At 43.9% G+C, this 9575-nt stretch overlaps 1 non-coding gene across 1 annotated transcript; it reads left to right on the top strand.

Annotated features, from left to right (window-relative positions):
* The first annotated feature begins 338 nt into the window (after positions 1-338).
* On the top strand, positions 339-411 carry TRNAF-GAA (transfer RNA phenylalanine (anticodon GAA)). Its single transcript has one exon. It is a non-coding gene; the product is annotated as a tRNA-Phe (tRNA).
* Positions 412-9575: the final 9164 nt, after the last annotated feature.

The following is a 9575-nucleotide window of genomic DNA, read 5'->3' as shown; positions in this document are numbered from 1 at the left end:
TCAAACCAAGGCAGAATGCTATGAGACTGGGATGAAAGACTTGACATGGGGCATGAAGAAAGTCTGCAGTCACCTGGAGTGGGAGCTGTGGGACAACTGATCTTCTGACGCCCTTTGTAGTTTATCCAATGGATATCAAGTGCCTGGAGATAAGAAGTTAACCTGCAAAATAGGGCTCAGGGGATCTCATCACTTTATACAAGTATCTGAATTTATGCCCTTCTCAAATATTTCCAGTAACAGGACAAGAGTCAAATGTCCACAAAGCCAGTCTGAATGGTATTGTTCTAAAATATAATTGTTACATCAGGTTTTGCAAATAATCATGCCAGGGCAGGGCTGAAGTAGCTCAGCTGGGAGAGCGTTAGACTGAAGATCTAAAGGTCCCTGGTTCAATCCCGGGCTTCAGCAGTGTTTTGCAGTAGTTTTGAACATTCCAGTTCTGGGCTCACCGGCACAAAACAGACATGGCATGGAAAAACTGTAGAAAGTGCAGCAAAGGGCCAGGAAGGGACTGAAAAAGACTACCATGTAAGAAAGGGTTAACTTTAGTCTGAATTACAAGTTACCTTGAAGCAAATCCTCTCACTAGAATTTGTCTTTTTTTTTCTCCAGGTGGAAAAGTTTTGGTACATCTAATTGTTGCTTATAGAGAAACAGCTCCATATCTCTGATGAACCTTTCTACCCTTTCCTGATACTCTTCTATTCCTAGACCAACCTTTTTGAGATGATAGCACTGACGTGCAAGCACCCCAAAAGTTCCACAAGTGAGTAACTGTGTTTTCTGTTTTTCTCAATGTTTCTTCCTAACTGATTAGTGGTCTGTAGAGGCCTTCAGGCAAATAGTAGAGACCAGACCTCAACTTCAAGTTCTCTGGAAAATGAAGTGAAAATCAGTGAACTTCTGATTATACATTTCTCAGGTCTCTTCCAAAATAGAGCAAAGGCCTCTTATTTCTCCTTTTCAGTCTATTGGTGCTATTTAACCTTTGGACATAACATTATCATATCATGCAGTGCTTGATGAATAATGATTACTGAATAATAAACAGTGAGTAATGACTTATGCGTATGTGAATGACATCACGACCTGCTCAAGCCTTGAAGAGATATCTTGAGTCTTCTGGGCAAATCTCTCTGTCTACAACCACCATCTACTATCAGGTAGGTCCAGAACAGGCATTGCTCTCCTTCACAGCTCATCAAATCTACCAGCTGCTCACCCAGCACAGCCTTTTGCAGATCTGACTCATTTGGGCAGGTTTCTCTAGTTCAGTGATACATCAGATAGAAAATGCATTTCCTTTGACCCTTTACTCTTACTTTCTATGCCTACATCAGGACTCAGTTAGGTGTGTAAGAATCCCAGGCAGTGCTCACAGCTTTAGGAACACCTAAATATGCTGAACTTCTCTGACTTCATCTACCACGCTACAGAAGTGAAGCCTTGGACCCTAAGGACAGAAGGAAAATAAGATAGCAGACATATTGATCATGAGTCAGAGAGCAATGAGCTGGCAGAAGCTTAGAGTTCAAGCAGTCCAACTAAACAGTATTTTGACTGGATGCTAGACTCTTGGTTTAACATATATGCTGAGAATCTAGAGTCACTGTTTGGATACCAGTACTGCCCAGTGCCCCTCCAGAATGCTTAAATATGCTCACTGTCATTCTCCTAAGCAATGCCCATCTGTGCCTCAGGAATAACATGAAGCAGGGATCACTCCCAAGTGGAAGTTTGGACATAGGGAATTGCTATTGACTAGGGCAGTAGGGGAGAAGATTCTAGCAGTATGGAACAGGCTGTGCTGCCCTTCAGCATGACCTGGACAGGCTGGAGAGTTAAGCAGAAAGGTTCATTATAAGATTCAACACGAGCAAGTTCTACACCTGGGGAAGAATAACCACATGCATATATACAGGTTAGGGGCTGACCTGCTGGAAAGGAGCACTGCAGGGAAGGACGTGGGTGTCCTGGTGGACAACAGGTAGACCATGAGCCAGCACTGTGCTCTCATGGCCAAGAATATTAGTGGCATCCTGCAGTGCATTGCAAATAGCATGGCCAGCAGGTCAAGGGAGGTGACATCAGTGCCACTGAACAGAACAGACCAAAGAGCACTTGGTGTTTTCCACCACTATTCTCCATGATGGATCACTTCCACACTTATCTCAGGAAATTAAGAAGTGCTAGCCACAGTGAAGATAAGGATTTGGAGTAGAGATGAACAGATAAATCACATCCAGTTAAATGAATTCCCTGAACTGAAAAGTGTCAGGGGACCAGGTCAAGGCCAGGATGGATAGTGCCCTGGGCAGCCTGATCCAGTGGGTGGCAACTCTGCCCATGGCAGGGGGTTTGGAATTATATGATCTTTAAGGTCCCTTCCAACCTAAACAATTCAATAATTCTAAGAAATGGAAGAAATTTTCAGGGGCTGCCACATGGATTTGTCCTATACTTGTTTCTGCCTGGTATATCTTTACAGACACTATTGGAGGATTCATGGCCTAAGCCACCACCATGAATGTGCTGGTGACAACTGTGCATCCCCAGCACAGCCTCAGCCTAGTGCAAGGAAATGCCTGTAAACAAACTGCTTTGAATCCTGATCCACAGCTGTGGGATGGCAAAAGAAAGACTCCTACTAATGCTTGCAACAGACGTTGCACCCTGCAGGAAGCAAAGAAATCCCTAGAGACCATAATGCAGTAACAGTAGAACTAATAATATCCGGCGCCAGCTCCACTCTTCCCTAAAGCAGCTCCAGCTCAAGCCTCAGCACTGTACATTCCAATGTTTCTCTGCCTTTAGCTCAAAGAAGGGTTAACAACAGCCTCGTTCTTGCTCACCGGGAGGCAGCGAGGGAAGGTGCAGCATGAATAAAGGGAAAGGTGTGGAATGATTAACAGGAAGGTGCAGGATGATTAAGGCAGTGGGCGGCAAGCAGTGTGGGGGCAGCTGACCTGTCAGTGCCTTCGCCCAGCCCACACGCAGAGATCTATCAGCCTGCATTGGACCCCCACACCACCTCCTTCTGAGTCCTTTTGCGCACGGCTGCTCCACGCTCCTCCCTCCCCACAAATCCTTTCAGCTCTGCCAATGACATTCAGCTCAAGATTTATGCTCTTCCTATTTCCCTTTCTTTCACTCAGTTCCTTCGGTCCTGCCTGAATCCTTTAGTACATTTGGGAAAGTTCACATTAAAACCTCTGACTACAGATCATAGCAGGGTTACTGCATATATGCTCTGTGGGGTCAGGCAGAAAATTCCAACCTTGTGTTCTGCAGTCACTGTGAAACACTGCTGCAGTGCTAGTACAGCTGCCCTTACAATACCTTCAAGTGAAGGGGCACACATCTTCCTATCTTCTTTTTTTCTGGTTTTTTTTTTTTTTTTTTTTTTTTTTTTTTGTGATGGCATTCCTGTGCAGTGTTTGAGACATTTCTTCCATCTTACATTCTTGAAGGAACTACTGTAATATATAGATTAATCAGGCATATTGGGCTAAGTGGAAGCACATCTGCTTTGTTTCTTTGTCAATAGCTAGCATGAGAAGGCAATTATTTTATTAATGCCTCAGTTTCCCCAATCAGAAAATGAAGCAAAATTGTCCAATGGGCTTGGGAAATGCCCTGAGACCTGACAGAATCACAGATCACAGAATCACCCGGGTTGGAAGGGACCTCAAGGATCATGTAGTTCCAACCCCCCTGCCTGGCAGGGGAGAAACAAAGAACACGCAGACAATAAAAGACATTTCCAGCCCTGAAGATTAATTTACTAAATTACACAGGAGCTACAAGATGAGGAAAGGATTATTATTTGCATTCCATGGGAGCAATAATGCTATGATGACTACTCCAGGCATAATGACATTAAGGTTTGGTTTGTGCTGCAGTGCAGAGCTCTTGGAGGTGCAGCAGCACTGTGCTGAGAACAGACAGCTTGTGTGAGGCCCTAAAGGTATTCACACAGATTTGTGCTTCTCATGCAGTGTGGAGCCTAGATTATGATAGAAACCACACATGCTTGCAGAAAGAGATGCTCTCTGCTGTCCTAGCTACAGTGGGCGTACAGAAGATGCAACACAGACCTTTCAATGGATGACTAGCTTTGAATTCCTAGAACCATAGAATCATACAGTCATTAAGGTCTGAAAAGACCTCTAAGATCATCTAGTCTAAACATCAACCCATCCCCACCATGCCCACTAAAGCATGACCCCCTCAGTGCCACATCTCCACATTTCTTGGATACTGCCCAGTACAGGGACTTTACCACTCCCCTGAGCACCCCTGTTCCAATTTCTCTGGAAATCAAGATTTGCCTTTTTCAACTGAAGCTGTTTGGATTTTGAAAAGCACAGAGTCCACCTGGTGAACTCATGTTGTACATGACTTACCCAGCATTGTCCTTTGGATGACAGATATGATGTGGGCAATTTATCCAGTCAGGTCATACAGCAAGGTCCTGGGAAATTTCAGGTTAACATTATTTCTTGCTGCCTAAGGAGCATCCCAAAGCATGGTTAGGTTATGCACCATGCTAAAATAAAAATAAAATAATAATTTTTTTTTTTTAAAAAAAACAACCTCTTTCAGCTATCCAGGACCTGATCTGAATATCCAGTGCTAAAAATGCAGAGTAATAAAACCAGTCTTTGGACCCAGCTCAATTCTTCAAAGGTACTAAAATAAATAGTTAAAGCACTTGTGAAGGGTCTTGGATTTAGTATATATGGTTGATTAATTAATTGCAGTTTAGACTGTTATTTGGTCTGTTAAGTGTTTGGGCTGTTAACTTTTGGGCAATGGGCTATCCTTCATTTTCAGTTTGAATAGTGAAGACTAATTTTATTTGTGACTGCAGGGAGCTAGCAGAGGAAAAGGAAAGAACATGAAGCACTGCTCATTACAAGTGGAAGTAGGCTATTTAAATATGCAAACTGTGTTCAAAAACGCTCAGAGAAAGAGGGTTGTGGAGCTCCTGCTGTCGCTTCTAAGATAAGGACTATTTCATTTCCTTCCCCAAGGTGGGATTCAGGCCAGGGCAAGAGTGAATGATACTGTGCCATCCTTTGGGAACACATAGGAGGTGACAGATTGGGTAACCCATGCAGAAGGGTGGGTGGGTTGCACTGTGGTCCTCAACCATCATCTCTAGGGCATACAACATTCTCATCAACGCTCTAAATTCACATAGTTAACATAAAACACAGGAATCTAAGGGAGGATTGATTTCAATTACTCAATATCTTTTAGGGCTTTAAGCTTTGCTAGGACAAGGGGAAACTGATAGGACAAGGAGAAATGGTTTTAAAATAAAGGGGGGGAGATTTAGATTAGATGTCAGGGAATTTTTGTACAGAGAAACTAATACAGGCTGTCCAGAGAGGTTGTGGATGCCCAATCTCTGGAGATGTTCAGGGCCAGGTTGGATGGGGACCTGGGCAGCCTAATCTGCTGCTTGATCTAGCTGTTGACAGCCCTGCCTGCATCAGGGGAATTGGAAGGGATTGAGGTCCCTTCCAACATAAACCATCTTATGGTTCTATGATTCTATGAAACCACACTTAAATCAGCTTCTTATGCTACATGTATCATGACAGGCTGAGAGAGCTGGGCTTATTCAGCCTGGAGAAAGGAAGGCTGCGGGGTGACTTCATTGCAGCCTTTCAGTACCTAACAAAGGAGCCTACAAACAGGAGGAGAGTCAACTCTTTGAAAGGGTTAATAACTGCAGGACAAGGGGAAATGGTTTTAAGTTGAGGGAGGGAAGATTCAGGTTGGATGTCAGGGAGAAGTTCTTTACTATGAGAGTGGTGAGGTGCTGGAACAGCTGCCCAGAGAGGTTGTGGATGCCCCGTCCCTGGAGGTGTTCAAGGCCAGGCTGGATGAGGGGGGTGGGGGTTGCCACAATTCCTAGGCAAGCAGAAAACAGATAAAATAATAACATATGGTAGAAACAAATGCAAAACTATGTCCCTGATGAACAAATTCACTAGCCATAGTTAGAAGATGGTGGACAGACCTTTCATCCCCCTGTGATGTTGGTGGTGTTGACTCCAGGCTCTGGTTCTCATTTCTTTCACCCTGACACGGGGAAACTCCTAGAGTCATTTTGAGTCAGTGTCTCTGCCTCCAATATTTTCCTGCCAGCCTGGTTACGTGGGTGATTCTCTGCTCTAGTTTTCAAGCAGAAGTTCTCACAAATTGACGGGGGAGGCTTTGGCACCTCCACAGGAGGAGCGAGAGAGAAAGAGAGAAAAGTATATGGAGGAGGAGACATGAAATGGGCTTTTGAAAAACCATAAAATTAGCATAGAAAACGGCGGCAGCTTTTCTTAACTGGGACTGAGTGAGAGGCAGTACAGTTGCCTGCTGATTATGAAGCCACCCTATTACAGATCCTGATGGGTGGCCACAGATGTGTTGGATTGCCTGTTGCTTCAGGGAAGCTAGCTTTGCAGCTACAGTCGCAACCTGAAATTTTGCAAAAGCTTTACAAGATCTCTTGTGTTATAGCCATTAAAAAAAGAAGGAAAGAATTAAAAAAAAAAAAAAAAAAAAAAGGATATGCAAATAAATCCAGGACTGGAGGGGCTGCAAAGCCACTGAAAATGTATTTTTGTTCACCCAAAGAATTTTAGTCATTAAGGTCCCAGGTCATCACCTGTAGCATTAAGCTTTTAACTAAATCTTCTGTTAACACCTCTTTTTTTCCTAAGTTCTCTTGAAAAGCCAGTCGGCATTGTTATTTAAGTGATTCCCTGAGGAAAGACAGATTAGCTCAGGGCTTGGAGCTGGCTTTGTTAGCTAAATATATTGACATCTCTCAGCTGCCTGATGCTTCTGGAGCAAATGTGAGGTGTCTGCACATAATCTCAAACCAGTCATATTCTTGGGCAGCACAAAGTCCCTAGACAGCCTGATCTAATGAGTGGTAGCCTTGCCCATGGCAAGAGGGTTGGAACTAGATGATTTCTAAAGACCCTTCCAACCTAAGCCATTCTATGATTCTATGATTCTTAGAAATGGTGGATTTCTATCAGACTACAGTTCACAGGCGGTTTTTGCAGCTAAGGTCATGCATCTGAGCGTTTGGTTCGTAAATTTGGTGTAGATGTAACTATACGACCATTACCAAATCTATGGGAAGCACATGGTTACACAACAAGATGAGGGAGCTTTTATTCCTGCCAGTCTGCTCAGCTGTGGCTAGCTGAGAAGCATGTTGGAAGAAACCCATAAAGATCACTGAGTCCAACTCCTGGCTCCACACAGGATCATCCAGAATCCAAACCCTGTGGAGCTTTGGGATGATCCCCACAGATGTAGATCAACCAGAATCCCCAGATCTCCTTCTGCAGGCTTGCTCTCCAGCCTCTCATCATCCAGTCTTTACATACATCCAGGTGGGTCCTATCCCAAGGTGCAAAACTTGACACTTGCTTTTGTTTAGCTTCATTCGGTTGGTGATTGCTCAGACTTCCAAGGCCTCTCTGCCCTTAGCAGAATGTAGAAACACTTTTTTTTCTGTCAGCCTTGTAATTTTATTCTGAAAAACACATTGGCACAGCTCAGGAGAGCTGCTGGAGTTTGGAGCTGAAAGCTAGGACCTTTCCAAAGGCTGAGCAGGACTCAACATCATGAAAACTTCATTAAGGGAAATTAAGACTGGATATAAGAAAAATTGTTGGTGGTGACGTGCTGGAACTGGTTGCCCAGATATCTGGTGGATGCCCCACCTTTGGAGACATTCAAGGTCAAACTGAATGGGGCTCTGAGTAACCTGATCTAGATGTAGAGGTCCCTGTTCATTGCAGGAGAGCTGGACTAGATGGCTTTTAAGGGTCTCATCCAACTCAAATGAATCTATTCTATGAAATCTTACTTCTAGAAACACAGTTTACCAGTTAGTGCATGCACTGATAAAGAATCCAAGTGAAGCATGGGAATGAAATGTAAGCACCCCTGGTGTGACCCATGAGAGTCACAGCTACAAGTGCTGTGGGGCATTGTCCCATATATGCCTGCCATAGATGGGGTTCACCTATGTGTTTGTTGAGGGTCTGGAGCATAAATCTTACGAGCAGCTGAGGGAACTGGGATTATTCAGTCTGAAGAAGAGGAGGCTCAGGGGAGACCTTATAGCTCTCTACAACTATGGAGGTTGTAGTGAAGTGGAGTTGGTCTCTTATCCCAGATAACAGCAATAGGATGAGAGGGAATGGCCTGAAGTTGCACCAGGCAAGGTTCAGTTGGATATTAGGAATTTTTTTTTTTCTTCAAAAGAGTGGTTGGGCACTGGAACAGTCTTCGCAGAGAAATAATTGAGTTACCTTCCCTGGAAGTGCTCAAGAAATGTATAGATGTGGTACTTACAGATGTTTTAGTGTGAAGTACTAGTGGTAAGTGGACTAGGTCCAACCTTAAAGATTCTATGATTCCCCAGGGGGGTTAAACACACTGGAGACCAAATATAAACAAGAGAAGAAAGTGAGTCAGGAGTTGTCAGGAAAATGAGGCAAGCACTACAAATATCTCAACACTTGGTAGCAATCCCATAGCCATATGCAGCGTTAATCCTCTAGCAGTGCTTGGGAGTTTATCCCACTTCAGGCCTAGTGACTGTTGAGATAAATAGTTACAAAATGATTTCACACACTGTTGACAGCTCAAGCAATGCTTACAAATGGAGAAGGAGAGATTTTCCAAGGAAAATGTTATAAATTAATGGTAGAGCTAAACTTTCTGAATAATCCATTTCCCTCCATACCACCTTGTGAGAATGCTAAAACACCAATTTAATCCCCCCATGCTTCTCCTTCATCCCATATTTCATATCCCCAGATCAGGTTTATTCTAGAAAGCCTCCCTCATAGCCACAGTATTTTGCAGGATCCTTCTTTCTTCCCACCTGCACTGGAAAATGCTTGCTTTCCCCTCCAGGTGAACTTTTTCCTTGCTGCTGCTGGTTCCAGGCTGGTTCCCTCTTGCAGGTGGGTGTACTCAGCATGGAGCTGAGCAGGTGGGCAGCACAGACAGCAAGCAGGTCCATGCTCTGGAAATGTGTTACTAGTTCTTCCTATTCCTTACTGGAAGGTTTCTGTTGTCACTCCCAAGAGACCATGACTTCCCTCCTGTGTCCACTCCCTCTTACAGCCACCCTTGCTAGCACATTTTATGGGTGTGAGGGACAGGGATAAAAAGTGAGTGAAGAGAGTGGAAAAGGAGAGATCAGTGTACGTACAATATGAGGAAAGCTGAAAAATGAGGTTGAAGATCTCCCTCCTTCTCTTCCTTGTCTTTTTATGAGATGGTTTGAGATGAATGCAAATAACTGGGACTGATGTGAATGTGGGTCACAGTGTGAATATAGGTGGGGAAGAAAGAGGACCTTAAATCAGTCCAGGTTCTGGAGATTGGTTTGAGAACACCTCAGATGCTGTGCTATTCCTGCATTGTGTGATAGCCTCTTCTCCTGCCAAAGTGAGCAAGGGCACTAGAAATACCTGTGAACAGTAATAGAACTTACTAGATAAAGATAGAAATGTCAATAGTGAAAA

The sequence above is a fragment of the Lagopus muta genome, chromosome 3 (genome assembly GCF_023343835.1).
Source record: "Lagopus muta isolate bLagMut1 chromosome 3, bLagMut1 primary, whole genome shotgun sequence".
Lineage (NCBI taxonomy): Eukaryota > Metazoa > Chordata > Aves > Galliformes > Phasianidae > Lagopus > Lagopus muta.
The sequence above is the reverse complement of the archived record's forward strand: the minus strand, read 5'-3'. Positions and strand labels throughout refer to the sequence as shown.